Below are 27,398 nucleotides of genomic sequence, written 5' to 3' on the forward strand. Positions count from 1 at the left end.
TCTGATTATATCAATCAGTATTCTAGTCAAGATTACCATATGTCAAATCGGAATTCTGATTGTTATGAGCAGAATTTACTGGTTCGTTTATTTTTAACCAGAAATTTTTTTTTAATGCATACACTTTATTTAGAAACAAATTTCGTTTTGCTATAAAGAAATTTCAAAAATGGCTAATAACGTCATTTTTTGCCCATTTCATTCAACTACTTAAATTCCTGATGTGCTATGCAAATTCTGCAAACGATATCCGATACGAAAAAATTTTCAAAGTATGTACTATGACACTTCAAAGAGAAAAAAAGAGTAATTTTTTGTTGAACTGTGTAATTATAAATACAGAAAGTTTAAATGCAAACAGCTATAACTTGGTAAAAATAAGTTGTACAAGCATGAACTTAAATTCATTTAAAAGCTCTTAAATTATATTTTTAGACGCCATATTTTGAAAAATTTTTGGTTGAAATAGATGAACCAGTAGATTTTAATCATATCAATCAGAATTCTAGTCGAGATAACGAAATGTCCAATTATGATGACCGGAAGTCTAATTACTCTAATCAGAATCTACTAATTTACTTATTTTCAACCAGAAATTTTTCTCAGAATGCGTCGACTTTAATTAGAAACAAATTTTTCTTTTGTTATAAAAAAAATGTCAAAAATAGTCAAAAAACATCATTTTTTATCTATTTTTATTTATTCAGAATGTTGATGTGTTACGCAAATTCTGCCAACGGCAGAAATGTTCAGTGCGGCGTTTTTAAAGAGAATTCATGTTGCATAGTGTATTGATTAGTAAAATGCCTAATACTTTTGGCCAAGGCTGTATTTATAATCTTTTATCTTTATCGTAATTGAGACAAATAGTTAATTAATTACTAACTACAAAAATAATATGCGCAGAAATATTAATTAAAATCAGAGTAAGAATGCAACTCCGCGAATTCATCTACGACGGTCGCTCTTTGAGCGGCGAACAAATTCAGAAACGTCCCTCCGTTCTCGGTGGCTATCAATTGTGGCTAATCCTTTCCCAAAATCGCCGAGAAATTCTTGTCCAGTGTGTTCTCCGCAGTGGCTATGAGCTCGCGATTTAAAATCGTATCTGACACTCATCCGCAGACATATTAATCACGTCATTTATAACACACCGTTCATAAAATCCGTGCACATTCGATGATTATTGCGGATCGATATTCTAGGAAGATCGACTTTTCAGTGGGACAATTAAAACTCATGCGACTCGGTGGTTCGGTCATGTATATTAGATACCCAATTCCAACGGTAATCCAGCTATAAATATCTTTGAATTATATTTTCTACCGGGTCCGAGAGCCCGGACGCGCTACGGACGATTTGTCCTAAAAAGAGGGTGGAAAACGAACGGAGGATAGCGCCGCGCGATGTCTGTTTACCCGTCAATCGTACGATTAAATTGGATCGCCGGTATTATCTTTTAATCTCGCCTCGTCAGTAGAATGGTGCGGCTTTGGAAAAATCGGTATAAAATTTCGCATTGCAACGCCGCGCCGCGCCGACCGTCGGGTTATAGTCTCGCAACCGGAGACTAAAACAATTTGAAAACGCGGCACGCAGTACTTTATTTCGTGTTGTAAACTCGAATTCCCGTTTTGTACTCGTCATCAATCATCTTTCTGGGACGTATAGAGTGCGCGTTGCATCTCTCTTTTGTTACAGATTTCTCGGTCACACTTTGAAATCCATCTTTCGTCAACAGAAACATTGATATGTTAACAACTTTTGAATATAACTATGGAAAATATGAAACTTCTCTTAAATTCAACTTGAAGAGACCGAGTACATAATTGACCAAATCACATTTTTCAATCAATTCCAAAACATTTTTCCTTTAACATAATTTCGATTAAATTTAGTATAAAAGTATTTAGTAATGATACACATATATAAAATTGAAAAAAGAGATAATAATTAGCTTCAATATTTTTTTAAAAGATTCCGAAATTAACTTAAAAAGCTATGAAGGATATTACGTCAAAGAATATTTGTATTTTGAAAAATTATATTTAACGTATCACTCCGTTATTTCAAAAGTGACACAACTTAGAAAATTATTATTGACTTAAATCAAATAATGTAGGCAAAAAATGAATATATTTTTAATACGATAAAAAAACCATTTTTTTTTAATTTTCGTTTTTACAACTCTTAGAAAATCTTTATGAGCTGTGTCAGTGTTTGAAGCCAGGAAATTAACTTTAAAAGTCTTAGAAAGAGTAAGTTACTTCATTTGATAATTAATAGACTAATGTTACTCATTCATAATAATTAAAAATTCATATTTTATATGTAAGTTGTGTCACTTCTAAAATAAGAAATACATATAAACTCGCTTAATAATTGTGTACATATACTATTATAAACTTATATATGTATGTGTAATAATTAAACTTTTTCAACATCTTTTTAATTGTATCTTTTGAACATATAAATTTATAACATTGAAAGTAAAATGCAGTTTAGCATAAAAAATAATGTGCAAAAAATAAAATTGGAAATATAATTCTTTTTTAACCAATGCTTTATCTTACGAGATATCTTTATCACGCGATATCGAACCATGTATCTTTCATCGAACGTATTTCTCGTCGCGGCTTCTGGTAGTTTATCTTCCATCGTTATCGTATAACGAGGGGTACTTCCCTCTCATCTTTTCTCTCTTTCTCTTCCTCTCGTTCGCGAAAGCGGTCGGTAACGGCTAATCCAATCCTATTTACATCGCGGAACTGTCGCGGCGGCATTGACGCGCGCGGAAATAAATCCCGACACGACTAACACGAACGTCCGCGCGCGCGTCCACCGCCGAGGGTGCGTATAAATCCCGGGCTTTCTCTCGGAACAAATCGAATGTCGGTCGATGTAAATGAATTCCGCTCTAATTGCAATTATGCGACACGAATGCGCATAAACGTTCGCGTTATGCGATAAATGACACGTCACTCAGAGGCTGGTGCGGAGCGGAGCGGAGCCCGCGCTCGCCCGCTCTCTCACGTCATTGCGAATTTATGAAATGGCGATCGTTATATCCGTATCGGGCCCTCTCGAAACCGTTCGCGTTATAATTGCAATTAATCAATAATTGACGTCATATAATTGGGCGGCCGCCGAGACGACGGACCGTTAAACATTCACGTACGGGCGTCTAGTGGATGGCATACCGAAATGAGAGCTTCCTGGCACCTCAATTTTACACAAGACGCCCGATTCGATTCGTTGACGAATGTGACATTTTAGACGGAAGACTAATTATTTACTTAATATAAAATATAATTTAATAATAAAATTAATTAAAATTTAATTTTGTTTTAATCGTTGACTAGTTACCTTGATACGCGTTTAATGCGTCATATTCGCATTCAGATTCGGAAACAAAATTTCGTTGTGATAAAAAAGGTTGTGCAAAATTTTCCGTCATGAGCCAATAAACAACATGATAAATTGAAGTTCGAAATTATTAGTATATTATTTCGTTGATTAATAATGATAATGTAAGAAGTATTTTTAGATTTATTTGTTAAAAGAAACTATTCATTCACACTCGCATGAGATATGATCCCTGACATATTTATACAATATTTGAAGATCTTTCAATATATTCGGCGAGCGCAAGTGTGTAATAAATTATTATATTATTGTATAATTATTGCGTTGAGTTGTGCCGTTATGAAAAATTAATTAGTCATTATTAGTGGATCAATAAATTCTATAGGTTTTTAGCACGAACGATTGAAATTCATGATGAAAACATCTTTGAACTAACGGAACGTCGACCTCGAAAATTCGAGCCATAATCGATAATACATCGCGTCAGACAATTTCAACGCAAATACCACCTCACTAAGAGTGAATGGATAAAATTGGCGAGTACGCCAATCGGTAGACATACCGTGTAAATACGCGATGGAGATCTACACATTTGTCCCCCAAATCAAATTCCCAATTGATTCACCAAGCTGTTTAGTTAGTCTGATCTAATTATCTATCAGACCAGCTGTGATTAGACTTTCGCTTTATCATGGATTCGCGGCCTGGTGAGATGTCCATGAACCGACTGCAATTGTCCGACCAAATGGATATTACACGAGTAATTTGAATCTGTTCGAATGCACCAGAATTTCGCAATAAATCGGTCATTCGCACTTTCTCTTTCTTCTCGTTCTTGTAAGAACGTTCTTGTAAGTTCTTCGTCTTCTTTCTTAATATATGTGTATGTGTTTTATATATGATGTGTATATGTGTGTGTGCGTGTACATATATCTGTTTTTTGGTAGAACACGCTTAAAAGCTTTCCACCTGTTGCTAAAAAAGAAAACTATTTTGTATTACCATTACAATCAATATTTGCATTTTTTCTTAGACTAATATAGTTATTTTCCAACAGTACATAAAACAACATTTCCTGTAGTTTAAACAATATTATATATACATACATGTGTGTGTGTGTGTGTGTGTGTGTGTGTGTGTGTGTGTGTGTGTGTGTATTTGAATGTGTATGTGAATAAATAGAGGCTCTAAATAAAAATTTCAAATAAACACTTTTCCATAAATTTCATAAACCACATTTCATTTCTATTGAAAATTTTGATTCTTTGCCTTTATTTTTCTGCTGATTACAGAATTAAAAATAGCTAAACCAATTATCTCAAACTTTATGCGTTAAAAATTTATAAAGATATATTAGCTAATTTTCCTGATAATAATTTCCCTATAGTAAATGAATAAATAATTTGAAAACAAAAAAATATTATTACTTAATACAGTGTGCAATTAGAACTTTCACTTTTTAATGTACAACTTATATATAAAAGGTCTTTTTACAAAACTTTTCACTCGAGAAATGCCTTGATCAAGGCGTCTCACAGCTACGCCGCGGTGTCTGACTTGATACTGCCGTTACTACTTAAGGTTCGATTCTCAGGTTCGCCGCATGATTTCCTCTGCAATAACAAACACTCGAGTGCCGCCATTCCATCGCCTGGAAAGAGCACGCCCGTTCGCGCGGAAGAAGCCAGTTCGCAAGTTCGAAGCTCGGACGGGAGAACAGTTCTCGCGCTCGTTACGAGATTAAGGAAAAAGCTCCGGAGTCACGAGGGGGTGGCGAGGTGGCGACCGGGGCACCCGGGGCCCACCCATGGAGACGTGCCCCCTTTCGGAGTATCCTATCACCGACCCGAGCTTATTCCGCCCCTCAAGCTCGGGCCACACCCGCAATCATGCGCAGTTTCCACCCATCGGCCAATGAAAAGCGCCCAGTAGCTTGCAAGCTCGCCGCTCCGGCTCCGGCTTTCGTGGCCGAGCCACTCCGACCAAACACCACGTGGCACGCGTCCGAGTTGCACGTGCATTCGCGGAGCTGCGAGAGCCCGGTGCGCGCGCGAAAACGGGCGCTCGCGACAGAGCTTGCGAGAGAGCTTACGAGGGATCGGAGCGACGGTGTTCTCACCGCTAGCGGAGAATTGTGTCTCCCTTCACCCTGGGGGATCCTCCGTTTCCTTTTTGCGCGAGTTCCTTCTTCACACACAGCTTCTTTCTGTAACGTATTCTTTCGATCACTCAATCACTCCCTTGCGCTTTCATTCTTCTTCTCTTTTATCTTCCTCTTTTTCTCATTTTCCTTCGATTTCTCCTTATATCTTTTAACGCATTTTGTATAAATGATTGATTGAGACATTGTCATATTGTACTGTTGTGACGTGAAAGATTTAACTGTGCTTCGAGAAACCTGTTTCGAGAAACCTGCCCGACGTCTTTCGTCTTCACTGAAAGTCAAGAGCTGTTGGCAAAGACGAAGATTTCAACGAGTCACGGACGAGGTAAGAAAATTATTTATTTGCCATCAAAGATCATTGCTTGCATATATAGAAAGTGAAAGAAAAGCATTTATGCATCTTTTAATTTGCATTTTATTGTGTGTAATAAAAAATGCGTATTGAATATAATTTCTGATAGCAGTCAGTGGCAAGTAACATTCAATTAAACACATTAAAAATAAAACATTTACGAGAGTAAATGATATATATATGACATTTGCGTGGAAATTTAATATTTTTTGTACAGTAGAAATATCGTGACAAGTCAAATGATTAAAAATAAAATTTGAGGAATATTTAATTAACTCTTTGACGACTTTTTATTATACACCTATATTCTTCTAAATATCTGTAAAATTTTAGTTTATAAAGAAATGTTATAATTGCGGAAATTTTTAAAGATATTAATTTTCTTATAATTACTTATATTATAGTTTACCATATTGTTTATTTTGCTAAAAGATTATGAGAAATTGAATAGAATTTTTTCAAAACTTATTTAGTTCGCTTAGAATGTAAGTAACATTATATACAAAATGTATATATAAATTAATCGAACTTTAGACAAGCTTATAGTTTTAATAAAAATTAATTCTTTATACGGTATTTATATAAAATATAATATGTAAATGAAACTTTAGGGTATAATATGGTACATGTAAGAAAGTTTGACACGTAATAGGCGTCGGTGTCGGCTGGAAGAGAGCCGATATTCAACAGTTGGTCCTTCTTTTATCTTTGAAACTTAACCCTCGATGCTTCCACCCTTCAAACAGGCACCCTCTGTTCATACACCCTGAGAGAAGCACTTCTTGAGGGTGTAACAAAAGTATTTAAAAAAGGTTGAGGGAATTTTCTGCGTAAAACAAGGCGAAAATATATTTCGAATAATGAAACGAAGTAACGAATAGATAATATCTGGATTTATTCTCTTGTACTTGAAATGATCCTAAATTCTTTTTAAACTAATCAGGTTATAGTTTATAATAGTTTATAACCAATCCATATGCTTATGACATTACATTTAATTAGTAAAAGTTTTTATTTATTCAAGTCTTAAAAAGTTTTATTTATTTAAGAAAAAGAATGAAAGATATTTTATTTTATATAATTATATATATATAATGTTGCTGTTTTTTATAAACAAACGATATTTGAAGACATATCAACAAAACAATTAATTTTTGCTTTATAATTTTGTCAATTTAATGTTGCAATGCCCACAAAGCATAAAAAAATATTTAAAAAATTATTTCAAAGTCGGTAAAAATTAAAAAATATATACATATAAAATTAGAGTTGCTTTAACTTTTTAACTATAAAAATATCAAAGAAAATTTTTTTGATCGCCTACTCCAAGTATTAATATTCGTCTAGAAATGTTCATTCCATAAATTTAAAAAAACTTACTCACATGACATTCTACGCATTAAGAAAATTTTTTATACATCTTGTAGATTTCTTTGCAAAATTACTAAATAATATTCTATTAATGACGAAATTGTGAAATTCATTATCTCGTTTCACAGTCTACAAATATATCTGGTAATAGTAGTAAACGATCCAATTTATCCCTAAAAATACCAATCCACTCGTTCGACGATGTTCTTTCTTCGTTCGGTCCGCAGCGAAGGAATTCGCGGACTCAGTGCAATAGGTGCGGCCATAGGTGTAACATATTTATGTTGTGAACCGGCCGAGTGCGAGCAATAAATAGCGAAGGCGTGGGAAGGGTGAAAGAGAGAGAAAGACAAAACGCATGTAGGGGGGCAGTTCGTTGAGGCGCGCGGGGCCAGAGCGATTACGTTTCCCAAACCCCTCGCTCTCTCGCGCGACCGAGTCACCGGCACCACCATCCACCACCGTTTTGCTCCCTACAACCCCCGCGCGAATCTCCAGCCCCGCCCGCCCTCGTCCGTCTCCTCGCGCGCGCGCCTCGTCCCACCGGACCCTTTACGGCACCCGAACAACCCTATTCGTTTGTTTCCAACCCGTATGTGCACGTACACGGAGGTATGCAATTTCGGGAATGCGCGCTACCGGACGAACGACCGATGTATCGTGTATCAATGTTAGAGCTCTTACAAAAGAAAGAAAAGATAGTTACCCCTTCGAAAAATCGGTAAGACATAAAACTGAGGATCGTCGGCTGAAAGAATGCTTCGTCGAAATGTGCTTAAAAATTATACCTTTACAGAAAGAGAATACTGATCAACTTAACCCTTCGTAAGTACACATATATTTATTTCATAGATACTCTGGATCTTTTTTGTTCAGCCGAAATTTTTTTACTAAGTATTCTGGGCTTTCAAAAAGACCTAGAAAAATTCAGGATTATTTTTCAACATCTCTGGTAAATGGTTGTTCATTGCCAAATAGTTCCTTGACTCAAATGTTAAAATTTTTATTTAATAAACAAGAATGAAATTTGAATTTTGAGAATGAAATTTCGCCTGCAATGAATAAAAAAAGATGTATCTACGAAAGGTTAATACCTACTGACCTATTTATCACTGAAAGATAGTAATTAATTACTTATTTGAAGTACTAAAAGCACAGAACAGTGTTTTTAATATTTAAAATAAATAATATTAATTATTGTTTTTCAGTACCTATTGAATTGGTATTAATACCTATTAAACCAATATTAGATTTCTGTAAAAATAGTTGACATAAACGGCGGTTACTCTCTATTATAAATATTAGATATCATAAATATCCTATTAAAGTAACATGAAAATAAATAAAAGTTAAGTTATGTGATTCAGATCATAAGATTCATTTAATGCTACGCGAATTAATTTTCACATTTCGTGTTATTTCAAAGATTTTGAAAGAATGTACAAGCACAGACGATGTAGGATGTCTCAAATCTAAACTGTTTATTCATAAATTTCTTGGTCACCAACAATTATCTTTCCTTTAACAAACATTAGAACTGCAAGTACTTGGAGTTACAAGCTATTAATGATATTTTCTTCGCTAGAAAATAATGAAAATATTTTCGCAAACATTTCAGATATACGATAATGTCTTAAAAGCGGAGAATGAGATATTCGATACGGTATTTCGTATTAGCGCCCCTATTACTCTTCCTCCATTACGGTTACCAGGCGACGTAACGTTCTCCGATAACGAAGCACACGAGTGCATACGGGCACGCGGACGAGCGGACATATCGGAACGCAGACTCGTGGATCCGAATCCGGGCGGCATGCTCGAGGCACAGTTATGCTGAAAATCTTGACTGGAGGACCCTTTCGCATACCAATTGCCCGGGCCAATCCGATCGAGGATGCATCCGTAGGCACGCCGATCGGAGACGCGCTAGTCGGCCAGTCGGGTAACCAAATGATGCATATCTCTCCTCGATCCGTCGTGTCCCGAATGTCTCGACATGTTGCTCCCGTTCGCAGGAACGAGGGGAGGACTGTCTATGGTGGGTGGGCGGACTAGCTCGAAAGCCGTGGGTGAGGAGGACCAGCTCGGGGAGGGCCCGAGCGTATGGTTGCGATGAGGTCGAGAGCTTGCGGCCGGATGCCAGTCTGACCATGTCTCTACCGGCGCGTTACTTGCGAGCTCGTCAGCCTCTCGCTCCTAGACGCATCCTCGCTAGAATCCGAGCAATGCGGCTCAAGAGTCCGCGCCGGCGCTGCAGCTGCACTCTAGGATGCAGCTCTCGGCTACCTTAGCGGCTATACCTGGCGCGATCCTCAACGGGGATTGGTCGGTCGAATATCATCGAGAGACGGGGCATTGGGGTGGTCTTCGGTGGCTGCCGGTATGCGTGGTAATAGGAGGATCTTCGCCGCGATATCGAAGGAAAATTGTGAGCCATCGTAGATGGAAATAATAACGCGAGAATGTCTTATTTATACTCTAGTTTTTTTTTCTTTTTCTTTTTCATTCAATATTCTCCTCTCCTCTGCCTCTCAGTAATATTTAATATGAGGTAAAATATGAAAATGCATTCTATGTATCAAGTATTTAAAATAAATATGAAATTACAGAAAAGGAGATTTATATTTATATTATATATAGAAATGTTGATTTTATATATAAATTTCGCATTTAGCGGTCTAAAATCTGGTCAACGACGCTTTAAAATTCAATGTTATACATCAAATTCGTTGTTATAATTGTGAAATTTGCATTGCCCGCTGTGCATTACATTAATAATTGGGTCGACTCTGTTTAAGCTTTTAATCAAGTACTGACAAAATGCGCGCGTTGTGCGTCGATCGCGCAATACTCCCTCTCGCTCAGTGTGTGACGGAGGCGCGTCGAATGCGGCTTTTGCAAATGAATTTTTCGGGGCACGCCATCGTTCCGCGTTGATACGTTTGCATCGCGGTGATTTCGCAGGGCACCGAGCTATATAACGCGCGAGGGGCCGCGGGTAACGAAATTCCCCCGATGCGTGCATCTCACGCATTCCGCAGCGAGATTGCGCAAAAATCGGGCGAAACAAACGCAACTAATTTAACTGCTTTCGAACAATTAATCCGAAGCATTTAATTTAATTGCGCCGCAGCCCGTCGAGTCCGACCAACAGCCAGTCGGAACAACGACCGGCGCAAAACCCGGGACGGAATTTTCAGCTCGATGCGATGACTCGAATTCTTTGGCGCGTGTAAAACAAAATAAAAACATTTGACAGTTGAAAGTTGACCCGGAGAAAGGCGTGCTTGTTGCAATATCGACATTTGAGATTTGATACGATCTATTTGGTAAAAATGTCTCATGGAACATTCGAATGGCCGTATAAATATTTTTTCCCCTTTATTCGTTTTATAAATAAATATCAATTTAATTTTTTTTTTTTTTTTTTAGATTATATAACGATGTATTATATTTATCTACCAAGATAAGATTTCTCAAAAGAACTTTATTTCGCGATTTCCAAATTAAATTACATGTTTTAGTAAGTCTCAAGTTAAAATTTCATATTCCACAAGTGGAACACTATAGAAAAATTTGTTACATTTTTTACTTGTCGATTTAACTTGTAATATTATAATACTTTAATTTACAGAATTAGCTTCAATTTATAGAATTGTGTTTCAAGACCGGATAATCGGCGCGCCAATTTTTTTGAACTGAAAATTGGAAAAAGATATACAAAAATATTATTAAGTATTAAGAGGCACTTCGACCGAATTTGATCTGCTTCGTTCATTGGCATTGATTTCTTTTTTTTTGTTTTTAATTTAAATGAACATAAACAGGCATAAATGTCAGTAGCTATAAAACGTAAATGCTCTCGTATGAGGATTAAAAAAGAAGAACGATTGATAAAGTAGATAAACGTGGAGAAAAAGACAAGACCGACGAGACGATACGAGGAGGGTGCGCTATGGGTGGATGTAATTAATAGCAAACCCGTATAAATCAGAGACAGGTTGGATGCACGCTGGTACGCGGCGTTACCGATGCAGGATTATGCCCAGAGGGGCAGTTACCCCACGATTCGCTAATTTTTCACACAGCCGCCATAATGGTCCGGGCTAATTACTGATTTTTATCAACGCGAGTTGCTTCCGCACTCGTGCGAGTGCGCTTACGTACATCGGTGTGACCGAGAGGTGTAAAAAGAGGAAGGGCTTGCGGTGATAAAATACGGCGAGGGAAAAATACGATTCGAGATTCAACAGATCAAAGCCGATTTCATAGAGCAATATAATACATCCAACTCAGAGCTCTATAGTATAGTAGAGTCAATCATCGAGAAATTCTTCACCGGAGAATCCCTTCTATCCCAATTCTTAAACAACAACTTAACAAGGATTGTACTGTTTTCTTTGTCAAGGATTCACTTATTGGTTAATGCTGTTTTCCTACCATTTCCTAATAAAATGTAGGAAAAAGTCGAAAAGACAAGTATATATACTTGTTAAATTTGTAATGTTAAATTATACACAATTTAAGTTATTTTTAACCATTTTTGTAGGTCGCCACTATCCAATATGTCGTTAATTTAACTAAAATACTGGAATTAAACAATTTAATTCAAGAAAATGTTTTAAATTTAAATTAAATTTAGTTTATTATTTATTATATTAACACATTTCGTGCTAATTTTAAATAACTTAACTACCACACCATGTAGGTCATTCGCGATTTCATTTGTGTTTGTTATATTTATACAATAACATGTGTTCCGTAATGGAACAATGTAAAAATTATTATTAAAGAAGAAAGCCTCTAATGCACCAATATTTGCTTTCTTCTTTAATAATTTTTATGATGCATCATATATCATCGTTACATATCTACGTATAATATCAGAAATTCATAATTATGTTTTCATAATTATGATTTTTATAGCCAAAATATCAAACGACCTGTATGAAAAGTCTAGTGTGGATCACCGAAACGTGTTAAGCTCATTCTACAATTGCATGAACGTAGTTGTAATTATAAAAATTAACCAACTACTATCGAATATGAGGAAAATAATCTACTGTAATTAATCAATTCTTACGACTATAACCACTTACAACTACATTTATCCAATTGTGAAATGAGCTTAAAATGCATACGTTAACTTACTTTTGTTTAGTTTGAAATAATCACAAAAATAGATTGATTTACATTTTGACACACATGGAAGTGAAAAATAACAAAATATTATTTAAGAAATTACCCGGGTTATTGTTGCTTCTTTAATATCTCATAGTGCTTTTCTTTTCTCCGTCAAGCCAGTTTTCTATTAGAGAGAGAAGTTTAGTAAAGTTTAGTATTGATCACTCCAGTATATACTTCTAAAGCTCACTTTATACGTCGCCGCAAATAATCTTGCACCGCTTTACAAATGACTATTTTTTTAAGGTATATCTGATGAAGAACACTGTCACATCCCAATAAAATCGGCGCTCGTCGTCTCCGTTTACATTACATAATTTGGCGACATTTCATAGCGACGGAAATATGCAAGTTCTTCGTCGTGCTACAGGTCGCTCCAAGTTTCGTGCACCAGGCAGAGATATTCCTCTCCCGCTTCAGTAGATACAGTTAACCAGCCCCAGACGCCTATGTACTTAACGTAACCCATGTAAGCTCACGCTAGAACAAATTTACCACCAAGCTGCTCCTTCGTCCTCCTCGCCTCGCGCCATGCCTTCGCCGAGAGAGCTTCGAGTCCCTTCTCACCCCTCGTAATTCGCCCTCGAAACACCGATGCTATGAAGTTGTGTTGAACTTTTCGCGAGCATAGTTTGCGGAACACCCTCGGGTGACTGCGAACGCTTACCTTCGTTCGTGACATGTATCTACAGAGAGAGCGTCTGACAGTGGGAAGCGGGAAAGCAGGGGAAACGAAAGGTGAGTCAGGCAAATTTTGATAGAAAAGGAGTGTTTCGTCATCGCCTAAAAAAGCGCGAATTTTTACTGAGAGTTCGCTAGATCGGCATTAACAGCTACCTGTTGCCTACCTCCGCAATATTTCGATTGAATCGTATCGATTTATGATATGTAGGAAAAACTTTTATAAAAATATCTAACAGTTTTATTAAAGTATCTAAAAATTTAACTAGATATACCTACAGATATAAAAATAATTTTGTTCAACTATCATAATAATTATGTATTATTATGACTATTAAAATAATTAGAACGCTCAAGCTAGTTGCTAGAATATCAAAACTCTTTGCAGCATGCTTCACATCATGCTTGAGTTTCTTACATAATTATAGTTTGTTGGTCCAGCAAAATTATTCGGATCTGTATCTACACGAAAGAACGATTTTGCTGGAGTATCCAAAATATTAACGAGATACAGATCTAAAAATAATTTTGGATTATCAAAATAATTATACAGAACATTAACAACAAAGCTAGTTAGAATATCAAAACTTTTTGCAGTATTATTCATTATGTTTGAATTATCTACGTAATTATTTTGATAATCTAACAAAATTATTTTCCGTATCTATCTAAATTTTTTATACTTCAGCAAAATCGTTCTTTCCATGTAACTCAATAACTTGATGGATTTCTATACATGACTTCGACGATTCTTTAACACATTCATTCAATTATAAATCAAGTATGGTTTATTAATACAAAAACTCAAGATTCGCATTGTCGCAAGAATTTTCGTGCTCGGAGATCGAAAAGTTTTCTCACGATAAATACCAGAGAATCGCGTCGAGATGTATGAACTTACACAGTGTGTTGTGCTTGTGTTCCTTCGTCTCAAACTTTCTGTTTTTTTTTCTCGAGTCTGTAGATCCTAACTAGTACATACGCACGTTGGCAGCTAAAATGGTACACGCGTTAGGAATTCTCGGCACGGCAGTCGGAGCCAACAGGCTCCGCAGAAACTTACGGGCCAACTTTGAGGGGGGTATAACGGCATTACAACGTTATTAGATTTACCGCAAGCACCTACCCGGAGGCACTCCTGCACATTACCCACATACCCCTACCGAAGTATAAGTAACCCTAAGCGTCCCATAGAACTCACCTCGTGGCTCCTATACCGCCGTACATTAAATTATGCGCGTGCGCCCTGTACTGCGAGTTACTTCGTTTGTTTTTCATATTAATCTCGACGAATATTCATAGAATTCTTTAAGCGAAAAAGCAAGACGAAATTAGTTTTTGAGATATCGCTTTTTTATTTAAAAAATGACATGATTAAAAAAAAAGTGATTTTCGAGTTATTATCATGAATTAATTAAGGTAAACATTATCTTATTAAGCATCAAAAACTTAACTAACTTAACTTCATAAAATATTATCAATACTGTCACAACTCAAAAAGTAATTTTAAAAATGGTGAAAAAAAATAGTATTTAATCATGTTGAGAATATAATATATTTTTTTGTCGATATTATTTAATTAGTCAACAATTTAACTAGTTGAAAAATACGATTATAGTTTTTCCCTTTTTTGGGAAACATAATTTTTTTAGTTGTACTTTTGAAGCAAGATAATAGTAAATGTGAAAAAAATGTCTTTTTGAAGCGATATAGTGAATGTAAAAAAAAATACAAATGTCTATTATAGATTTTCTATAATAAACCAGCCATTATTTAAACTTAAGTCTTAAGCAGTAAGAAATTGACCATATAGTTGATTATTCTTCTCACATTCAACTGTGATTGGTCAATTTCTTAAGACTTAAAACTTAAAGGTAGCAGCTTATTGTGGAAAGTCCATTACACTTATTTATTAATTTTATAATAACAATATATATATTAACTTTATATACGTATTTTAATACCTATCGATATTTTAATTAGATACCATATACATAACAGTGTACTTTAAATTATTTAATACATTACCGATTTATATAATATCAATTTTTCAACATTTTCACACATATCGTATACCGCTGTAATTTTGCATAATGATCATTCGTCATAAAAGAGAAAATGACAAAATAATTTAAATGCGCTAGAAATAATTGTGAGAACGGAAATGCGTGTGGCGAGCATAGATAGCGTGGGTGCGAGAAATGCGAGAGAAATTTCGACGCGGCTAGCTATTGAGTAGCTACCCTTAAGATAAGGGTGGATTCACCCCGTCTCTCATACGTTTCCGCTATCTGACGCTAAGCGGCACCGCTGCTCGGTGGCCTTCCACGGCAAAAGGGATGGCCCCGACAGTGCACGATTCTACATAATACGTTGGCACATTACTGTCGAAGCACCGTTAGATAAGCGGAATTTAGAACGGAGCGAGACAGGATTTTTGTACGGCCGGCATTTGTGAAGAATCGCCGGATCTCCGGATCGCCAGATTTGTATGCAGCACTTTCTCTGTACGCCTCTTATCCAAACAAATTCACATCCTCCGTTTGATCGAAGAAGACTTACGTGAGATGGATCGTCATCATTGTCAGACATTCAAAAGATTGAATAACATTATCATGTAAGAAAAAAGAAAAATTAACTGTACAATGAGAAGCTATAAAATGCAATTAGAATCATCTATCTTATCTATATAGAATCATCATTTATGAATATATAACACGTAGATAAAAAATTGTTTCAGTACTATAAAGTACAATAAAAAAATTTTATTAGTAACACCGTGATCGTTAAGACTCCTAATCACTCATGGATATTTAGATGGATGATAAATAAAGATAAAAACACATAATAGAAATTCTTGCTAGATACATTAAGATAGAAATATTTTTCAATAAAATAATTTTTGCATTGGATGAAGTACACTTTTAACGGAAACCGGAAGCTTTCCTTCTATTTGAGAATAGAATTATATTTACCTCATTTGAGAATAATTACTTCATTTCAGAAAATTATATTTACCTCATTTCAACAGTTGTCGTATAGCTTATTTGATTTTTTTATTAGACACAATTCATCTTTTAATCACACAATCATTTTTAAATGTATGGTTTATTGATTATCGGAACATAATTAAGAGAATTCGATGTATTTCACAAATCCATTCAACTGATTGCAAATGTAGTTTTGATACAAAATATTTACATTTTAACGTAATTTGCAAAAATTTTCTTTATGTATTTTTCTCGTTTCTAACATTATAATCCAAAATGAATAGCCAGGAGCCTTAAATAAAATATGAAGATATCTTCAAATTAAAATGAAGGTAATTTATCTGACAGTTCAATTCTTATTGCCGAACTCTCGATGTTTGATGAAATATCGTAGCTAGACGAAACTGATTTCGAAAGCCGAGAAAGACGAAGCTAACGCAACAAAGGTCTTTACATGTCTCACCCCCAACTCATTTAAGGCTAACTGTCCACAACGGGGGTGCAAACTACCCTTATCTGCGGACGTTTATGCCCACGCCTTATCTAGTAGCCCCCGAGTACCTCGCGCTTGCTAACAACTAGGTATTCTCTCTTCTCCAACCCAATCTCCTTTCTCAAACGACCTGAAGTCCCTTTCTCTCTTCTCAAAGACCTGTTATCTATTTTTTTCTATTCTTGCTCAACTTGTAGCTAGTATTCAATTTTTAAAATATCTATTGATAAGATCATTTTTTAAATTCTTTTGTCATTTTTTTTTTAGCAGAAAAAGAATGTATTACTGTTCAATATAGCTATTGTAGACTTGTAATTTTCTAAAAGATTAAATTAAACAAAAAAATATCAATAACTAAAAAAATTAAAATAATAATTTTTAAAACTAATTATCTATTATATGAACAAACAAATGCTCATACCATAATTAATTCTTTAATTCTGTGTATCTGTTCCAATCATCCGTACTAACACAAAATATTTTTATCATCACAAAATAAGTAAAATCAAAATATTTTATTGTTATTTTATTTTTTCTACTTATTATATATTGCACTTATATGATATCGTTTAACTAATAAGAAATTTGTTAAATATCAAATTAATTCATGATTTAATTCACTTATTAAAAGACTTTAGTCTGCGATGCACAGAGGGAAAACAGAAGACAATCGATGAGGCTTTCTTATCTCGCGTCATTCCTATCCTACTCCTGTCTCTCGTTCCGTTTCGCGAACCGAGACGGTTCGTGAACGAAGGGAGGGTTTCGCCGTTGCAGGATGTTGCGGTGAAAACAAAGACGTTACTCGCCCCTATCTGAGGGTTGTAAAGTAACCGTCGAACGAGGACGAAACAGGGACGTAATAAATGAGATAAGCTACGGATAGATTCCTGCGGGAGTGGAAGGCATAATCGATGAGTTTCTTCGTAACGCGATCAACGTCGAGCCTTATCTAATCGTATCGAGAAAAAATTATTCGTGGTGAACGAATTCGAAGCGACGACGCGATAAATCCTATACAGATCGAGGGAGACGGCAGTTATCACGAGCACAATTAAAAGGATACAGAGATTCGTTCATGGTAAATTGACGATACATCGTTGAAGGGAATCGACCGACACAAGAAGGACGGTTTTGTTAAAATGTTTAAAAATTTAACTGAAGAGGAAAATAATGTTGTTGAACTATCAAATTAATTACGTAGAAATCTCAAGCATGATGAGCATGCTACAAAGTTTTAATATTCTAGCAACCAGTTTGAGCGTCCTATATAATTATTTTGACGATCTAACAAAATTATCCTGTTTCAGAAAGGATTTTTAAAAACAAAATAAAAAATATTCTTGACTTAATTTTATCATATATAGCATAAAAATAAAACAATATTAAAACTTATTGTCTTGAGTCAAAAATAACTTATTTATTGATTTATAGTCTCGAGTTAAGAGTAATGATATAAATTTAAGTTTATATAGTCTTACGTTTAGAACAAATCTTTACTCAATGATACAAAAACGATGCTGACGCCATAATATTTGGCGTGAAACCGATGACCAAGATCATTTTATACTAGATTTACGAAATTTTCCATTTAAGAGTAAATATTCTTCTGCTAACAATAAAATGATTGTCCCTTACATATTCTATTTCATAACAGATCGAAGAACAATATCATTGAACCAAAAAATCTCTTCTATGGGTGTATTTTTTCAGATCTATATCTGACTAAATTTTTAAACACTTCAACAAAATCATCCTTTCCGTGTAGAACTAGAACGCAGATGAAATAGAATATCCGGAGTCTACGTAAGTGTTATTGAGTCAAAAAGTGGTGACTGATATCGGCGGGCAGAGAGTGCGCTTGTTTGTGGATTGCGTGTACTAGTGCTTGTAATCGTGCGAGGCGCGTAACGTTACAGCGGTCATATTATCGACCGCGCGTCGCATTGTTTTTTTTTTTCCGTTATATTCGCGTGAGTGTCTCCGGATGAAACCATGTCCGTCCACATCAGAGTTTTAGCCCGCAGTTTTTTTTCGGACGAGGAATACGCACGCACGTATGCAGCACGCACGCATGCACGCACGCACATACGCGCGCGCTCGGAGAACGTCGGACTAATTGGAAGTCTTAATGGCACTCGACGGTAATAACGCAGTCGGGATCCGGGTGTGTATGCATCATATCGATCAGCATTTGCAACGAACCCCACTCGCTTCCCGAACCCCTTGCACCGCCGATCGTTCTCTCGCGATTTGCCGCCCGTCCGTCAATGACGAATCAACAAACGGGACGGGGTTTGATTTCATTCATTAATTCCGAGCGACTTCGCTCGGGTTGATTTCCGTTATATTTTGTAGTTGATTGTGTGTTATAAGAGAACTAAAAAGAGAAAAAGAACTGAATAGAGAGAGGGCGAAGCAAACGAGACAAAGGGGGTAGGAACATGGAAAAACGGTGAAGAGGATACACTTTTCCGATAAATCGAGGAACCAAATAATGTCTGACAAACAGAGTATTAAATGTACCGCCGGTGTAAATCATCGGGCGATTAAATTACCGATGATTCGTTTCCTTGTTAATGTGTTTTTTTTCTCATCGTCACACGACATACAATTTACCTCGACATTTTCGACGCACTTGTGAAATTTTCGACGCGCGACCTGTAAAAATATAGAAACCCAAATACAGAAATCCTGGTTTATTGGCAGTTGAAGTTTTTATAGAACGTGAATTCATCGAACGATGAGATAAACAGAAGCTGGAAACGGATAACTACCAACGTTCTGTTATATCGTTATCGGTATCCTATATAAGTGGTTATTAGGATAAAAGATACAGATGTGCAAGTAGGCAGGCTCGTCGGATGAAAGAACGTTCCTAATATAATCTACATTTATAATCTCATTTTTATTATTTAAGTCATGATAGCATCAGATGTGTAAATATATAAACACACATTGATTTATTTATTTCCTCGTACATCAAAGATGACACAGCTAAAAAAATTAAATTTTCCAGAAAAAAAGAAAAATTATTTTTCGACTTCATAGAAATTTATTGACTAATCAAATAATAATACCGAAACATATTTTAACATATGTCATTTTTATAAATCTTTTTAAGGAGTTTTTATTTTAACCCGATATTTTCAAGATGATTTTTTTTAAATTATTCATTTTCGAATTAATTTTAACGGTTTTTAAATAATGTTAAGGTCTTCTTAATAGTTCACTTTTAATGATTCCTAAGATAATATTTACTGACTCATTCATGATAAAACTCGGAAATCACGTTTTCTAAGTTGTGTCACTTTTGAAGTAAGGGAGTGATATGATTTTTTTTCTTATCAATTTGAAAATACTAAAGAAAATATAACGTATCATATATCCAAGGGGCATGTATCTTTCTTTATTATAATATCAATGTGTGCTTACTGAGTGCAAGAAACAGAGGTACAGGGCGATCCAAATCTAGCAAATAACCATTTTTAGTCTACAGATTTTTCGTCCAATTTAAAATCAATTTGTATTTAAAAAATATCGAGAAAAATCATCACTGCAAAGTTTCAATCATTAATATTAAAAAAACTGCTAATCTTGTTCATCAGCTAATTCTTAAAGTTAAATTCACTTGTATAAAATTAAATAAAAATACAAATTCTATTGTCTTTTACTCTTGCATATCTTTCAGGATTATATCTTATTAAAAATAAGAAACCTTTCTTATTTTTGCTTAATCCAGAAATTATTGGCTCCTTATATGAAATGATTCGAACGTCTCAAAACGTCCTGTACAGTATTGGCGAGGGCTACGGCAAAATGCCGCGAAGGGTGAAGGATCCGTCTTATTGACATCCCGTAACTGTACCGTGATTTAATATAAACTGCACAAAGCGTCTACCTTTGATAGGTAAATATGAAATACTCCGGTTGCGGACGAGTGCCCTTTCGGGCACAGGCTCGCGCTCGAGGGTGCGTTCGATCCCGCTTTCCAACAGGATGCAGGACATATAGACATACCACGTACCCCCCTGCCGTCTGTTCCGACTCAGGAAAATGTTCTCGGGTAAAAGAGCGCGGATGCTCCATGCTTTGAGAACTTCGAAGACTTCGTCGTATGCGTCTTCCTTTCATCAAGCGTATCGTCTGAATTCTTTCCGTGTGTATATCTGCCGAAACGAAATCCGCGAAATTGCATCCAGTCGAACAACCATTCGAGAGAAAATTATAAGGCAGGAATACGCTATGACTGCTACATATGTAATATGCGACGCGTAAAAGTTTGAATTAATATCCAATTAATATAAATAGATATAAATAAAACCTATATTTATATACAAATATTTTAAAAATAAAAGGTAGTATTTAATATTTAATGCCCATACTGAAAAAAAAGTGTTTGGCATTCGTGACCATAATTAGTTAAATAATTATAGTTAAGAGCTCCATTTTTATCACAGCTTTTTATCTCAAGAGAAAAAATAGTTGCAATTACCATAATTTAATCATAATTATTTTCATTGCTAATATACATTTTTGATGGAACTATAAATATAATTATTATTATTAATATTACTATTATAATATAAGTAATAGTAATTATATTTATAGTTTTATCAAAAACATATAGCTAGAACCGAATAAAATGATCGTAAATTAATAAAATTATGATAATTGCAACCATTTTTTTTCTCAATGCAGATGTAAAAAGCTATAATTATAGCACAATCTACGTGTACACGTTTATTTATTACACGTGTAATTACGTTTATTTATCAACTATAATACATTTAATACTTGCACGGAAAGAGATGAGAACGAAAGTGGGTAAAGATATGTCGCTCGAGAAGAGATCGTTTTATATAATACGGTTCATCCGTCGGCGGGGCGCAATATATATTCTTCTCGCCGACGCTCTTTGATCCTTTATTACATTTTTACAAGCGATTACATTGGCCAGCCGCCGGCAATCCTCCGGGACGACCTTATTTCCGCTCCTTACGACTGTCTTCAGATACCGCCTCGCCTTGCCGGCGCGTGCCCATCCCCGAAAGCGTAACGAAGTTTGCCATGCCGCAAGGACGAAGATATTGTTCTTGTTTATAGCCAAGTTAACTCGAGTCCTGCCCCGCGACTAGGGTTCATTCGCCCTTAATTAAGTTTAGGGGATTATAGAATTGTTCCGCAAAGTCGATTATATTCCTCCGATGCGATGAGGAAAAGACAGCGGATTTTGCCGTGCGCGAATACATCCAGAATTGAATTTTCGCGGTCGTCGGTTGAAAAAGCACGTAAATCACTGGAACTGATAAAATAATGACTAAGGTCTCTTTTCCCTACCCGTGAAACGAGCGGGTCGATCATAGTTTCGTTCAAATTCTGACAGTTCCCAGAGGATTCATCCTGTAACGCGATCGATTATCCGACTCCCCTCGGCTCGCTGCCTTCCCTCTCATCGAAATTGGAATCACTCACGCGGCGTTTAAGAGCGCGCGGCAAGGAAACCGTTCCCAGCGGCCTTTAATTGGTATCGGCCATTAGTTAGCGCGAAATCATAGCTTTTGAGCGACACACGTCACAAGCAGGCGCGCTCACTCGCTCACTAACCAAATGCTCCTGCGAAAGGCAAGGGATGGTTGGACCAACGGCACGATTATCCCAGACTCGCGGATCAAAGGTGAGCGAGAAAGAGAAAAAAGATATAACGCATGGAGTATGTATGTGTGTATGTGGGGGGTCCACGCGCTCTCGCAATTTCAAACAGTCTCTCGCGACTCGATCCTCCGACGTGGCTGGAAGTCCGGCTAGTGAGTCTGAGCGTGCAATGATTGATGCTGGAGCCAACAGTCGCGCGGGAAGAACGGACGAAGGGTGGGGTCAGAGGACCGGGTGCTGATGGTCGATGAGGAAGGGAGGGAGAAGAGGGGAGAGAGAGAGAGAGAGAGAGAGAGAAAGAGAGACCGATGCTGAAAGTGAGGAGGGCCGGAGGATCGGTCCTACGGACTGGGGAAATTTAATTAACGTAAATGCCGCCGCCACGGCCGGCGCTACACGCCGTGTGTGGCAATCGCTCATATGCAACTCAACCCTACCCGTTTTCCTTTCCTCCCCCTTCCCACACAGCCCGTTCTTCTACTCCCCTAACCACCCCCGACACCCTTTAGCCGAGCCGCACGGTACCTCATCCCAAGGCTTATCCCGCTATCACGTGCATCGTCCTGAACGGCCCAGCTGGGGGAGGTTATTAAACATCTGGGAAAGGGGTGAGGGATTTCTCGATTGCGGGGCAATTGATGGGCCTTGAATCGGCCGGCCACGTTCGATTCGGACACGATTTATACGCGCGATTGATCGACGCGAGCCGTCGAAACGCGCCTCGCGGCGACGGTGGCGGATAAATAATCGGCGTGTAATATCTTTGGTGGAATTCGAGCTGCTCCTTTCCCCCGGGAGAGTTAATGGCCCGGGCTAATATATTCGGTCGACATCATTCCACTCGCACGGGGCTCGATTTGCCGCGCGAGCACGCCACTTCGATACGACGGAACTTCCGATGGCGGTTCACCGTCGCAGGAGGGTCTTTACGGCTATCTGTTGCGGGGTGTATTCCCGAGGTAGAGAAATGTGATTTCGCCAGCCTGGGATAGAACTATCTTCAAGTATATTCGTTTTATTCACATAAAGTATCTTAACTCATCTTGTACTCATCTTGTACTCATCATTTTCTTTCATTCGTAATTTTTTCAAGCTATCTATAATAAAATATATTTTTATAAAAATCAAGTGATTGTAGATTTATTTCGTTCTTGTCGTGTCTGATTGCAAAATGTAATCTCAAAGCAATATAAATTAACGATGGCTGTGGCGAATGGTCTTTTTGTAACGCGATCATACATTGAGAAAAAAGTGTTTGGCATTTGTGACTATGTAATAACTATAATTACATGGTAAAATAATTATAATTAGGAGTTCCATTTATATAGATGCTCTAATAATAATAATATTTATAATTTTATATAAAAAGGAAATATATTATAGTCATCCTTGAAAACGACTCTAGAAAGAACACTTTTACTAAAGTAAAAGTTTAAAAATTGTAGGATACTCAAACTAATTGCTAAAATATAATAATTTTTTTACATCATTGCTAATTTTGAATGTCGTACATACTTACTTTGATAATCTAGCAACATTATTTTCAGGTCTGTATTTAGTTAAATTTTGAAACATTTCAGCCAAAATGTTCTTTTCAGTGTAAGTTATCGGGATAATCATATGTTCTTTTTGATATATAGAACAATAAATATAATAATTATTATTATTACTCTCTCTCTCTCTTATTATACACAGTTAAATTTATAATGTTATTATAAATTATGTTCATTTTAATGATTTCTATAAATCTCTACTGTTCTTGCTCAACATGTTTTTAATTTAACTACACAAACAATGGAAAATAATTTAACTCAAAAAAGTGCAATAAAGACTCAAGTTTAATTTATTATTAATTCGATTATTTATTAGATGCATACGTTAATATGGGCGTCGTTTACATTAAAATTAATCACAAAAATAGATTGATTTAGATTTTGACACACAAGAAAATTAAAATAAAATATTTTTAATTTAAGGGACAGTTACCAATACTACTTTTATATCTAACAGTGTAACAATAATAACTATAAAAAGGGCTCCTAACTATAATTATTTGATTATGTAATTATAGTCACAAGTACCAAACATGTTTCTCTCAATGTACTTATTAAAAAATGATGCAAAATTCTTCATTTAGTCAAACCGGATTAGTGAACCTGTCAAGAATCTGTCAAAGCGACTTATCCTAAGCTGCGTGAGATAACCGAGTCGCATTGGTACGCATATGAGTGGATAGGAGAATACACACGCGGGGGGAGGTGGAATAGAGCGGGTGAGACGGGCCGCTTGGTGGTGTCGAGGGTGACCAGGGGGTTGATGATGGAGGCGAGTAGCGCGGCGGCGGCGGCGGCGGCGGCGGCGGTGGCGATGGTGGTGGCGGCGGGGCCAGGGGTATGCTCTATAATGGCCGCGGCACGTGGTGCGTGCCCCCATTAAACCGATCGCACCCCGAATTGATTTTCAGCCTTTCGGCATTTGATCCGAGCAAACTTCGTTGTCGGTATAATTGAATCGCGAATGTTCGCCCGACTCGGCCGCAAATTGACCGAAACGCGCTGCCGGCCGCGCGCGGCACAACGCGGACGAGTTGGTGACTGCCGGCCGGCGAACAGCGAGAGCTAGGGGTTAAAGGGGGAAGAGAGGGAGGAGGGGGCGAGAGAGAGAGAGAGAGAGAGAGAGAGGGAAAGAAAAAAAAGATCGCGTAAAGGGTGGATGGAATCGATGAAATCGAGAAAAAAAGGTATTGAGAAGAACAAGGGAAGAGGGAGAGGAGAAAGGAGGATGGAGAACGCGGCGTGACGTAGGCCGTGCGCGGCTTTCCCTCCCGGTGGGAGGGAAATAAAACGGTAACTTAATTACTCACGCTCGTTGTTTGCCGGGCCGATGTCGACGCTCCTATACCGACACGGTCGCGTCGTCGATACTTTGACAATTAGCGAACCTGATGGATTCGTTGTGCGCTCGTCGCCGCCTCGATTCGATTGCCGCGTCACGTCTACGTTGTAATTCGATTCAACGTGCGCAGTGCGCCACCGAATATGCTCCCCTCCCTTTTCTCTCACTTTTTCTCTATTTCGAAGTCTCGATTCCAAAAGGGTCGAAAAAAATAGGAAGGCGCATCACAGAAGCACGATTGAACCCGCGTCGACTAAACTAATTCGGCGAAACTTTCGAGACCGGTCATTGAGTTAGGCGCACGATTTCAAATGGATCCCGCATGTTCACTATGGACGTAATCGAGTGACACGCATGAAAATTTTAAAAAGCTTTACGATCAGTTTCATTAGAGATAGCCGCGTGAGGCGACTCCCCCCCCCCCCCTGGATATAAAATACAACCTCTTTCTCTTCACGGAAAGAACGATTTTGTTGAAAAATTTAGGTGGATACAGATCTGAAAATATAACTTTGTTGGATCAGCAAAATAATTATGTAGAACGTTCAAGTTGTTTACTAGAATGTCAAAACTTTTTGCTCATTATGCTTTAGTGTCCTACACATATATTTTGCTAATCTAACAAAATTATTTTCAGATCTGTATTTACACAAAAAAAAACCGACTTTACTGAAGTATATCTATAAAAATTTAGCAAGATCTGGAAATAAATTTGTTTAACTACCAAAATATTTACATAAAACAGATCTGTATCTGCACGAAAAACGGTTTTCTGCTGAAGTATTTATAAAAAATTAGTAAGATCTGAAAATAAAATTCCTTAACTATCAAAATATTTATATAAAACACTCGAGTTAGTTGAGAATGTTAGAATTTTTTTACAGCATCGCTCATCATGCTTGAATGGCCCACGTACATATTCAGCTGGTCCAACAAAATTATTTTTAAATCTAAATTATTTTAGCTTTTTATACTTCAGCAAATCCGTTCTTTCCGTACAAAGCAGGTTATTTAACTCAATTGTATGGGATAAAAGAAACGACGAAAATATATAGACTCGGGCACAATCGAGTCAGCGATCCGAGTCGCACCGATAATACAATTTTCAAGATTTGAAAGAAACTCTCGAGAGTTTGAACGAAACAATAAACGCCGTACATCCGATGGGCTAGATGGTGTTTTCAACCGACCGAGATGTTCGAGACGCAAAAGAGCAACGGGCGACCCAGCAGCAGCAGCAGCAGAATGCATTCGTGCGGTCCGCAGGCCATAACTGCTAATTAGTCCATACAGAGCCGTATGGCAGGCTATGGAGGGTCGACCGCCCGACGAAGCGAGTAGCAGGATGCACCCCTTTATTAAATACCATCGAAATTAAAATTATAATTGCGTTCGCTCTCGCAGTGCCCCTCGTTCGCGCCGAGAGCGCGCGCGCTCATATGATAGTTCTCTCTGCGAGAGATTACTCCCCCTCTCTAATATCGCGGATCGAGGATTTTGATTGGAATTCGACGCGCTTAAAAACGCTAACGAGTCCCGATGAAGATTTCGGGAAAATATCCCATCGTGATGCCGTAATTTCTAATTATCGATCCTCGCGCGGGCTAGCGGTTGAAATCCGGCGCATTATAAAACATAAATGGAAATCGATATTTTCCACGGATCTGCACGATGCAACAATATTCAGCATTAGAACGTAGCAATTAACTTTCTATAAATCATATCTTTTATAAATTTTTTTATTTTTCAAAAGATATGATTAGCTCTCAAATGTTCAATTTTACCAATACAAAATAACTTTAATTTCTCTCTCTTTAATGTATTTTAATTTATTTTTCACCTTTCTCCAGTTTTAAAAATTAGAAAAAGATAAATAGTAAATTTATATAAAGTTACTCTACATTGGTATAAATGGAAATTAGTCATTTTATGCGTTATTAAAGGCAATCCAGATCCTTTAAATCTTAAAATTATTATCTGCGAAAAATTCATTGAAAAAATAAAAAATTTATTTTCACGCTACGTGAAAAGTAATTAACCACTACCGAAAGGGGGAAGAGAGGGGAAAAGTATCGCACGGATGAAAAAATTTCGAAATATCGGGCGAATGCAACGGGATACGGGCGAGCGTTGTAATCGACCAGCGGATATTCTAATTAGGGGTAACGCGTGTCGGTTTCTCTTGCCAGCTGAGTAAGGCATACGAGTATACATAGGAACCGTAGGTGGATGAAGCGAGGAATCGGG

At 36.9% G+C, this 27,398-nt stretch overlaps 2 protein-coding genes across 8 annotated transcripts in view; one reads left to right on the forward strand and one right to left on the reverse strand.

Annotated features, from left to right (window-relative positions):
- Positions 1-27,398, reverse strand: part of LOC147910988 (uncharacterized) — a 320,664-nt gene that overhangs the window by 161,678 nt on the left and 131,588 nt on the right. The gene's annotated exons all lie outside the window — the stretch shown is intronic.
- Positions 3,549-27,398, forward strand: part of LOC105146923 (LIM domain only protein 3) — a 121,854-nt gene continuing 98,004 nt past the window's right edge. The window contains exon 1 of one of the 2 annotated variants that reach the window (XM_087412841.1): positions 3,549-5,855. The gene's annotated coding sequence lies outside the window, so the exon portion shown is untranslated. The remainder of the gene's footprint in view (positions 5,856-27,398) is intronic. The other variant, XM_011057570.2, reaches the window with a different exon arrangement.

This window comes from Acromyrmex echinatior, chromosome 1, assembly GCF_024713525.1.
Source record: "Acromyrmex echinatior isolate Ae372 chromosome 1, ASM2471352v2, whole genome shotgun sequence".
Classification (NCBI taxonomy): domain Eukaryota; kingdom Metazoa; phylum Arthropoda; class Insecta; order Hymenoptera; family Formicidae; genus Acromyrmex; species Acromyrmex echinatior.